Source organism: Squalius cephalus, assembly GCF_949319135.1.
Source record: "Squalius cephalus genome assembly, chromosome: 10".
In the NCBI taxonomy this organism is placed as follows: Eukaryota; Metazoa; Chordata; class Actinopteri; order Cypriniformes; family Leuciscidae; genus Squalius; species Squalius cephalus.
Window position 1 is genome coordinate 23,503,919 of NC_137131.1, and position 12,389 is coordinate 23,516,307.

Genomic DNA, 12,389 nt, shown 5'->3' on the forward strand with positions numbered 1-12,389 from the left:
CCATAGGAAATATATGGTTTTAAAGCTTTTTAACAGTTATAGCGCCACCTATCGTCCGATCTCCATAAAATTTTGCATGCTTGTTAATGATGTTATGACACATAGGCTGACCAATTTTTGTGAAGTTCCATGTTTTCATTTAGGATTTATAGGCTTTTGAGTGTATTTTGCCACACCCATTTTATAAATGACCCTATTACAGCCATACAAATGCAAAAGTTCAACTTTTTTTTGATAATTATTGATCTAGAGAGTCCAGAGAATTGTCCTAGACTGGTCTGGTTCTGATCGGGCGAAAAACCTAGGACTAGTTCGCAAAAGTAGGTTTTAGACATATTCGTGAATATTTAATGAACGGTTTGATTGACAGCAATGGTTCTTGAGGCAAAGTTGTTCAGCATGAGCAGATCTATCAAATGATATGCATATTGTGTGGATGAGTGTAACACCACGTGATTACAGAGCCATAAAACTCGTTAGCGCCAACTAGTGGCCGATTTCTTTCAAAATTCTTACAGACCTCTAGGGCCATGAGACGAACATGCCCATCGAGTTTCGTTCCGATCGGCCTCCGTTAACCTTGTCTAATCGGTGCTCAAACTTCATTGGCCGATGGCGGCCATGTTTTTTGAGATACGCCAATGTCCTCATAGACATACATGGCACCTTGGACCAAGACACTGCATACCAATTTTCAAGTCAATCGGACTAACGGTCAGGTGGTTATAGCCTGTTTTATGTTTTTTTCATGTTATAGCGCCACCATGTGGCCAATCGCCGCGATTTTTTTACCGTGACCTCAAATTGACCTCTTACACATGTGTACCAAGTTTGGTTAAAATATCTCTTTTACTTCTGGAGTTATAGCCATTTTAGTAAAATAGGCTCCTCCCACAACGTTAATTTTGCACCCCCTAGCGACCGTGAATCGAAATTTCAACTTTTTTTCGATAATTATTGATATTCAGAGTCCAGAGAACAATTCTGCACTGGTTTGGTTCCGATCGGGCGAAAAACCAGGGACTAGTTCGCAAAAGTAGATTTTCAACAAAATTCAAAATGGCGGAAAATCTATCATGGCGGAAATAAAATCGGAGATATAGGTTTTGTTCGTCAGGCGTCCAGCTTTCCAATGATATAAGACACTTGAGTCTATGACTTACGGTCTAGGAGTTATGAGCAGTTTCGCGCTTTTGGTTGCTATAGCGCCACCTATGGGCCAATCGGGGTCATAATTTGATAACCTCTCCTCGATTTTTGTACTACCATATGGCAAAGTTTCAAAGCTCTAGCCCTTACGGTTTGGGCTGCACGATGCGTTTTACGGCGGAATAATAATAATAATAATAATAAAAATCAGCACAATTACAATAGGGTTTCAGCACTTCGTGCTTGAACCCCTAATAAAAATCAGGGCAATTACAATAGGGTTTCAGCACTTCGTGCTTGAACCCCTAATTAAAGCTGCAAGCAGCATTTATCGGGGTTCAAGCAGTTAAGGCCTTTAAGGCATTTAAGCACAAAAGCATCAAAAGTTATTAAGATTTATTTAGCAAGCATGTAACCACTGACATAATAGATGGAAAAGACCATTTACAGCCAATACAGGCAATTTGCCATGGGATATATATGGTTTTAAAGCTTTTTAACAGTTATAGCGCCACCTATGGTCCGATCTCCATAAAATTGTTTACTGTGACCTCAAATTGAACCCATACACATGTGTACTGAGTTTGGTGAAGATATCTCATTTACTTCTTGAGTTATAGCCATTTGAGTAAAATAGGCTCCTCCCACAACGATTTGCCACATTCTAGAATTATTTAATATGATTCTAGCATGATTTACTATCATATACCATGTTCCAGAATGATTTATTAGGATTCTAGCATGATTTACCTTGATACACCTCATTTCAGTATTATTTACTATGATTTACAATGTTTCTAGCATGATTAACCACATTACTAGCAATTATGTGAAGTGTCAGTGCAAATGAGGTGATGAACACTGACAAAATATTATTGTGTTATAATAGTTAGTTATATACGTGATTTTTAGTGTGTGTCCAAGTATGAATGCAAAAGCACAAGTAAAATATTTCATTATTAAGTAGAATGGCCAGCAGAGGGCACTAGAAGACCACTTATTGGCTCACTTTCACTTTAAACCAGTTTTCTGCACTAAAGCAAACCAGTTTTTCCATGTTAACTCAATGCATGCTTACACACACACACACACACACACACACAACACACACACACACACACACACACACACACACACACACACACACACACACACACACACACACACACACACACACACACACACACACACACACATACACACACAGCATAGTTAACCATGATTTACCATGATATACCACGTTCTAGTATTATTTACCAGGAGATAAACGACAATCTAGTATTATTTACTTTGATTTACCATGTTTCTAGCCTGATTTATCACATTACTAGCAATTATTTGAAGTGTCAGTGCAAATAAAGTGATTAACACTGTCAAAATATGATTGTGTTATAATAGTTATTGCTATATAAGTGATTTTTTTAGTGTGTATTCAAGTATGAATGCAAGCACATGTTGAAATATTTCATTAATAAGTAGAATGGCCAGCAGAGGGCAGTAGAAGACCACTTATTGGCTCACTTTCACTTTAAACCAGTTTTCTGCACTAAAGCAAACCAGTTTATCCATGTTAACTCAATGCATGCTTACACACACACACACACACACACACACACACACACACACACACACACACACACACACACACACACACACAGCATAGTTAACCATGATTTACCATGATTTACCACATTACTAGCAATTATTTGAAGTGTCAGTGCAAATAAAGTGATTAACACTGACAAAATATGATTATGTTATAATAGTTATTGCTATATAAGTGATTTTTAGTGTGTATTCAAGTATAAATGCAAGCACATGTGGAAAAATTTAATTAATAAGTAGAATGGCCAACAGAGGGCAGTAGAAGACCACTTATTGGCTCACTTTCACTTTAAACCTCATGATTTTGACCAGTTTTCTGCACTAAAGCAAACCAGTGTTTCCATGTTAACTCAATAATGCATACTTGCTACATATGCTACACACAATAATGCTACACACACACACACACACACACACACACACACACACACACACACACACACACACACACACACACACAAATGTTTCAGTGATATTGGTGTCACATTCACCTTCATCACATTCACCTTCTGTCTTCATCACATTCACCATCTGTCGTCATCACCTGCACCTGCTCCTCATCACCCTCCTCATCATCACCTGCTCCTCATCATCATAACCGTCACCTGTTGTCCTTGTCTTGATCTGTGTATTTAAGTTCCCCTCTCATCCATTATCATTGTCGGTTATTGTTTGTGCACTAGCACTCTGTTATGTTTGTTTTCATGTTGGAAAATAAAACCTTTGTTATATTTGTACCACACACACACACACACACACACACACACACACACACACACACACACACACACACACACACACACACACCATAATTTATCATGATTTACCATGGCTGATACCAATACCAATATGAGAAAATGACTATTTTAAACAGCAGGGGGCAGTAAAATACCACTTATTGGCTTAACATGCCATTAATTCATATCATTTTCACCTTTTTAACTGTTATAGAGGCAAATTTTGTCCGATCTGTCTGAAAATTTTCATGCTTGTTCAGGGTGATATTTCACACGTTCTGACTTGTTTTTAAGAAGGTCTGAGCATTGATTAAAGAGATATAGGCTTTCGGGGACACTTGGTAAAGGCCAGATTTTGAAGTGAACCTATTATAGCTATCCAAATGAAGTAGTTCAACTTTTTCTGACAATTATTGATCTAGTGAGTCCAGAGAATTGTATTGCACTAGTTTTGAACATTATGATATGAAAATTATATGATCAGAGATGGAAAAGACCATTTACAGCCAATACAGGCAGTTTACCATAGGAAATATATGATTTTAAAGCTTTTTAACAGTTATAGCGCCACCTATCGTCCGATCTCCATAGAATTTTTCATGCTTGTTAATGATGTTATGTCACATATGCTGACCAATTTTTGTGAAGTTCTGAGTTTTTATTTAGGATTTATAGGCTTTTTAATGTATTTTGACACGCCCATTTTATAAATTACCCTATTACAGCCATCCAAATGCAAAAGTTCAACTTTTTTTTGATAATTATTGATCTAGAGAGTCCAGAGAATTGTCCTAGACTGGTCTGGTTCCGATCGGGCAAAAAACCTAGGACTAGTTCGCAAAAGTAGGTTTTTAACATATTAATGAATAATTAATGAACAGTTTGATTGACAGCAATGGTTCTTGAGGCAAAGTTGTTCAGGATGAGGAGATCTATCAAATGATATGCATATTGTGTGGATATTTGTAACACCACGTGATTACAGAGCCGTAAAACTCGTTAGCGCCAACTAGTGGCCGATTTCTTTCAAAATTCTTACAGACCTTTAGGGCCATGAGCCGAACATGCCCATTGAGTTTCGTTCCGATCGGCCTCCGTTAACCTTGTCTAATAGGTGCTCAAACTTCGTTGGCCAATGGCGGCCATGTTTTTTGAGATACGCCAATGTCCTCATACACATACATGGCACCTTGGACCAAGACACTGCATACCAATTTTCAAGTCAATCGGACTAACGGTCAGGTGGTTATAGCCTGTTTTATGTTTTTTTCATTTTATAGCGCCACCATGAGGCCAATCGTCGCGATTTTTTTACTGTGACCCCAGAGTAAGCTCATACACATGTGTACCAAGTTTGGTGAAGATAACTCATTTACATCGGGAGTTATAGCCATTTTAGTAAAATAGGCCCCTCCCACAACGTACGTTTTGGCGCCCCTTAGCGACCGTGAATCGAAATTTCCACTTTTTTTCGATAATTATTGATAATCAGTCTCCAGAGAACATTTCTGCACTAGTTTGGTTCCAATCGGGCAAAAAACCAGGGACTAGTTCGCAAAAGTAGATTTTTGACAAAATTCAAAATGGCGGAAAATCTATCATGGCGGAAATGAAATCGGAGATATACGTTTTGTTCGTCAGGCGTCCAGCTTTCCAATGATATAAGACACTTGAGTCTACGACATACGGTCTAGGAGTTATGAGCAGTTTCGCGCTTTTGGTTGTTATAGCGCCACCTATGGGCCAATCGGGGTCATAATCTCTGAACCTTTCCTCGATTTTTGTACTACCATCTGTCAAAGTTTCAAAGTTCCAGCTCTTACGGTTTGGGCTGCACGATGCGTTTTACGGCGGAATAATAATAATAATAATAATAATAATAAAAATCAGCACAATTACAATAGGGTTTCAGCACTTCGTGCTTGAACCCCTAATAATAATTAAAGCTGCAAGCAGCATTTATCGGGGTTCAAGCAGTTAAGGTCTTTAAGGCATTTAAGCACAAAAGCATCAAAAGTTATTAAGATTTATTTAATAAGCATGTAACCACTGACATAATAGATGGAAAAGACCATTTACAGCCAATACAGGCAATTTACCATGTGATATATATGGTTTTAAAGCTTTTTAACAGTTATAGCGCCACCTATGGTCCGATCTCCATAGAATTGTTTACTGTGACCTCAAATTGAACCCATACACATGTGTACTGAGTTTGGTGAAGATATCTCATTTACTTCTTGAGTTATAGCCATTTTAGTAAAATAGGCTCCTCCCACAACAATTTAGCATATTCTAGTATTATTTACTATGATTCTAGCATGATTTGCCATATTCTAGCATAATTTACCATGATATACTACATTCTAGTATGATTTACCATTGTTTACTGTGATTCTAGCATGGATTACCATAGTTTATCATGATTTATCATAGTTTACCATGATTTATCATAGTTTACCATGATTTACCCTGTTCTAGCATAGTTTACCATGATTTACCATGTTCTAGCATGATTTACCATGATATACCACATTCTAACATGATTTACCATAGTTTATTATGATTTATCATGGCTTACCATGATTTACCCTGTTCTAGCATGATGTACCATGATATACCATGTTCTAGAATGATGTACCAGGATTGTAGTATGATTTACCTTGATACACCACATTCTAGTATTATTTATTATGATTTACCATGTTTTTAGTGTGATTTACCATGATTTACCACATTGCTAGCAATTATGTGAAGTATCAGTAAAAATGAAGTGATAAACTCTGACAAAATATGATTGTGCTACAATAGTAATTGTTATATAAGTGATTTTTAGTGTTTTATTGTTATATAAGTGATTTTTAGTGTCTAATGAATGCAAAAGCATATATGAGTAGACTTCATTAATAAGTAGAATGGCCAGCAGAGGGCAGTAGAAGACCACTTATTGGCTCACTTTCACTTTAAACTTCTTGATTTTCACCATTTTTCTGCACTAAAGCAAACCAGTTTTTCCATTTTAACTCCATAATGCATGTTTACACACACACACACACACACACACACAGACACACACACACACACACACACACACACACACACACACACACACACACACACACACACACAAAGACAAATGTTGTTGTTGTTTTTTCAATGCTATTGGGATATGTCATTATGAAAATATATTTGAATGGTCTATAAACATTTCACAAAGTCTTTGCAAGCTATTAATCAGATGATTCAGAATTTATTCAGAAACCTAAGACTACACACACACATTATGTTGTAGATGCAGACATTTGAAATGTATGATGTGATCAAACTGTCAATACTAATACTTTAACAGATGGATTTTGACTAAATGTAATTGTAAATGTTAAAATAGTGATTTTATAAAGTCTAAATATAAATTATAGAACAATATGACAAAATGACTATTTTAAACAGCAGGGGGCAGTAAAATACCACTTATTGGCTTAACATGCCATTATAATCATATCATTTTCACCTTTTTAACTGTTATAGAGGCAAATTTTGTCTGATCTGTCTGAAAATTTTCATGCATGTTCAGAGTGATATTTCACATGTTCTGACTTGTTTTTAAGAAGGTCTGAGTCATTCATTAAAGAGATATAGGCTTTCGGGGACACTTGGTAAAGGCTACATTTTGAAGTGACCCTATTATAGCTATCCAAATGAAGTAGTTCAACTTTTTCTGACAATTATTGATCTAGTGAGTCCAGAGAATTGTATTGCACTAGTTTTGAACATTATGATATGAAAATTATATGATCAGAGATGGAAAAGACCATTTACAGCCAATACAGGCAACATACCATAGGAAATATATGGTTTTAAAGCTTTTTAACAGTTATAGCGCCACCTATCGTCCGATCTCCATAAAATTTTGCATGCTTGTTAATGATGTTATGACACATAGGCTGACCAATTTTTGTGAAGTTCTGAGTTTTCATTTAGAATTTATAGGCTTTTGAGTGTATTTTGCCACACCCATTTTATAAATGACCCTATTACAGCCATGCAAATGCAAAAGTTCAACTTTTTTTTGATAATTATTGATCTAGAGAGTCCAGAGAATTGTCCTAGACTGGTCTGGTTCCGATCGGGCGAAAAACCTAGGACTAGTTCGCAAAAGTAGGTTTTAGACATATTCGTGAATATTTAATGAACGGTTTGATTGACAGCAATGGTTCTTGAGGCAAAGTTGTTCAGCATGAGCAGATCTATCAAATGATATGCATATTGTGTGGATGAGTGTAACACCACGTGATTACAGAGCCATAAAACTCGTTAGCGCCAACTAGTGGCCGATTTCTTTCAAAATTCTTACAGACCTCTAGGGCCATGAGACGAACATGCCCATCGAGTTTCGTTCCGATCGGCCTCCGTTAACCTTGTCTAATCGGTGCTCAAACTTCATTGGCCGATGGCGGCCATGTTTTTTGAGATACGCCAATGTCCTCATAGACATACATGGCACCTTGGACCAAGACACTGCATACCAATTTTCAAGTCAATCGGACTAACGGTCAGGTGGTTATAGCCTGTTTTATGTTTTTTTCATGTTATAGCGCCACCATGTGGCTAATCGCCGCGATTTTTTTACCGTGACCTCAGATTGACCTCTTACACATGTGTACCAAGTTTGGTTAAAATACCTCTTTTACTTCTGGAGTTATAGCCATTTTAGTAAAATAGGCTCCTCCCACAACGTTAATTTTGCACCCCCTAGCGACCGTGAATCGAAATTTCAACTTTTTTTCGATAATTATTGATCTTCAGACTCCAGAGAACAATTCTGCACTGGTTTGGTTCCGATCGGGCGAAAAACCAGGGACTAGTTCGCAAAAGTAGATTTTCGACAAAATTCAAAATGGCGGAAAATCTATCATGGCGGAAATAAAATCGGAGATATACGTTTTGTTCGTCAGGCGTCCAGCTTTCCAATGATATAAGACACTTGAGTCTAGGACTTACGGTCTAGGAGTTATGAGCAGTTTCGCGCTTTTGGTTGCTATAGCGCCACCTATGGGCCAATCGGGGTCATAATTTGATAACCTCTCCTCGATTTTTGTACTACCATATGGCAAAGTTTCAAAGCTCTAGCCCTTACGGTTTGGGCTGCACGATGCGTTTTACGGCGGAATAATAATAATAATAATAATTAAAGCTGCAAGCAGCATTTATCGGGGTTCAAGCAGTTAAGGCCTTTAAGGCCTTTAAGCACAAAAGCATCAAAAGTTATTAAGATTTATTTAGCAAGCATGTAACCACTGACATAATAGATGGAAAAGACCATTTACAGCCAATACAGGCAATTTACCATGTGATATGGTTTTAAAGCTTTTTAACAGTTATAGCGCCACCTATGGTCCGATCTCCATAGAATTGTTTACTGTGACCTCAAATTGAACCCATACACATGTGTACTGAGTTTGGTGAAGATATCTCATTTACTTCTTGAGTTATAGCCATTTTAGTAAAATAGGCTCCTCCCACAACAATTTAGCATATTCTAGTATTATTTACTATGATTCTAGCATGATTTGCCATATTCTAGCATAATTTACCATGATATACTACATTCTAGTATGATTTACCATTGTTTACTGTGATTCTAGCATGGATTACCATAGTTTATCATGATTTATCATAGTTTACCATGATTCATCATAGTTTACCATGATTTACCCTGTTCTAGCATAGTTTACCATGATTTACCATGTTCTAGCATGATTTACCATGATATACCACATTCTAACATGATTTACCATAGTTTATTATGATTTATCATGGCTTACCATGATTTACCCTGTTCTAGCATAGTTTACCATGATTTACCATGTTCTAGCATGATGTACCATGATATACCATGTTCTAGAATGATGTACCAGGATTGTAGTATGATTTACCTTGATACACCACATTCTAGAATTATTTATTATGATTTACCATGTTTTTAGTGTGATTTACCATGATTTACCACATTGCTAGCAATTATGTGAAGTATCAGTAAAAATGAAGTGATAAACTCTGACAAAATATGATTGTGCTACAATAGTAATTGTTATATAAGTGATTTTTTAGTGTTTTATTGTTATATAAGTGATTTTTAGTGTCTAATGAATGCAAAAGCATAAGTGAGTAGACTTCATTAATAAGTAGAATGGCCAGCAGAGGGCAGGAGAAGACCACATATTGGCTCACTTTCACTTTAAACTTCTTGATTTTCACCATTTTTCTGCACTAAAGCAAACCAGTTTTTCCATTTTAACTCCATAATGCATGTTTACACACACACACACACACACACGCACACACGCACACACACACACACACACACACACACACACACAAAGACAAATGTTGTTGTTGTTTTTTCAATGCTATTGGGATATGTCATTATGAAAATATATTTGAATGGTCTATAAACATTTCACAAAGTCTTTGCAAGCTATTAATCAGATGATTAACCTAAGACTACACACACACATTATGTTGTAGATGCAGACATTTGAAATGTATGATGTGATCAAACTGTCAATACTAATACTTTAACAGATGTATTTTGACTAAATGTAATTGTAAATGTTAAAATAGTGATTTTATAAAGTCTAAATATAAATTATAGAACAATATGACAAAATGACTATTTTGAACAGCAGGGGGCAGTAAAATACCACTTATTGGCTTAATATGCCATTATAATCATATCATTTTCACCTTTTTAACTGTTACAGAGGCAAATTTTGTCTGATCTGTCTGAAAATTTTCATGCATGTTCAGAGTGATATTTCACATGTTCTGACTTGTTTTTAAGAAGGTCTGAGTCATTCATTAAAGAGATATAGGCTTTCGGGGACACTTGGTAAAGGCTACATTTTGAAGTGAACCTATTATAGCTATCCAAATGAAGTAGTTCAACTTTTTCTGACAATTATTGATCTAGTGAGTCCAGAGAATTGTATTGCACTAGTTTTGAACATTATGATATGAAAATTATATGATCAGAGATGGAAAAGACCATTTACAGCCAATACAAGCAACATACCATAGGAAATATATGGTTTTAAAGCTTTTTAAAGGTTATAGCGCCACCTATCGTCCGATCTCCATAAAATTTTGCATGCTTGTTAATGATGTTATGACACATAGGCTGACCAATTTTTGTGAAGTTCTGAGTTTTCATTTAGGATTTATAGGCTTTTGAGTGTATTTTGCCACACCCATTTTATAAATGACCCTATTACAGCCATACAAATGCAAAAGTTCAACTTTTTTTTGATAATTATTGATCTAGAGAGTCCAGAGAATTGTCCTAGACTGGTCTGGTTCCGATCGGGCGAAAAACCTAGGACTAGTTCGCAAAAGTAGGTTTTAGACATATTCGTGAATATTTAATGAACGGTTTGATTGACAGCAATGGTTCTTGAGGCAAAGTTGTTCAGCATGAGCAGATCTATCAAATGATATGCATATTGTGTGGATGAGTGTAACACCACGTGATTACAGAGCCATAAAACTCGTTAGCGCCAACTAGTGGCCGATTTCTTTCAAAATTCTTACAGACCTCTAGGGCCATGAGACGAACATGCCCATCGAGTTTCGTTCCGATCGGCCTCCGTTAACCTTGTCTAATCGGTGCTCAAACTTCATTGGCCGATGGCGGCCATGTTTTTTGAGATACGCCAATGTCCTCATAGACATACATGGCACCTTGGACCAAGACACTGCATACCAATTTTCAAGTCAATCGGACTAACGGTCAGGTGGTTATAGCCTGTTTTATGTTTTTTTCATGTTATAGCGCCACCATGTGGCCAATCGCCGCGATTTTTTTACCGTGACCTCAGATTGACCTCTTACACATGTGTACCAAGTTTGGTTAAAATACCTCTTTTACTTCTGGAGTTATAGCCATTTTAGTAAAATAGGCTCCTCCCACAACGTTAATTTTGCACACCCTAGCGACCGTGAATCGAAATTTCAACTTTTTTTCGATAATTATTGATCATCAGACTCCAGTGAACAATTCTGCACTGGTTTGGTTCCGATCGGGCAAAAAACCAGGGACTAGTTCGCAAAAGTAGATTTTCGACAAAATTCAAAATGGCGGAAAATCTATCATGGCGGAAATAAAATCGGAGATATACGTTTTGTTCGTCAGGCGTCCAGCTTTCCAATGATATAAGACACTTGAGTCTAGGACTTACGGTCTAGGAGTTATGAGCAGTTTCGCGCTTTTGGTTGCTATAGCGCCACCTATGGGCCAATCGGGGTCATAATTTGATAACCTCTCCTCGATTTTTGTACTACCATATGGCAAAGTTTCAAAGCTCTAGCCCTTACGGTTTGGGCTGCACGATGCGTTTTACGGCGGAATAATAATAATAATAATAATAAAAATCAGCACAATTACAATAGGGTTTCAGCACTTCGTGCTTGAACCCCTAATAATAATTAAAGCTGCAAGCAGCATTTATCGGGGTTCAAGCATTTAAGGCCTTTAAGCACATAAGCATTTAAGACATTACGTTTTATTTAACAAGCTTTTAACCACTGAAATTATAGATGGAAAAATCCATTTACAGCCAATATAGGCAATTTACCATAGGAAAAATGTAGTTTTCAAACCTTTTTGCCAGTTATAGCGCCACCTATGGTCCGATCTACATGAAATTTTGCATGCTTGTTTAGAATGTTATGGCACATATGCTCACCCATTTTCGTGAAGTTCTGAGTTTTCGTTTAGGATTTATAGGCTTCTGAGTGCATTTTGCCACGCCCATTTTCTTTATGACCCAATTATACCCATGCGAAAAATGCAAAAGTTCAACTTTTTTTCGATAATTATTGATCTAGAGAGTCCAGAGA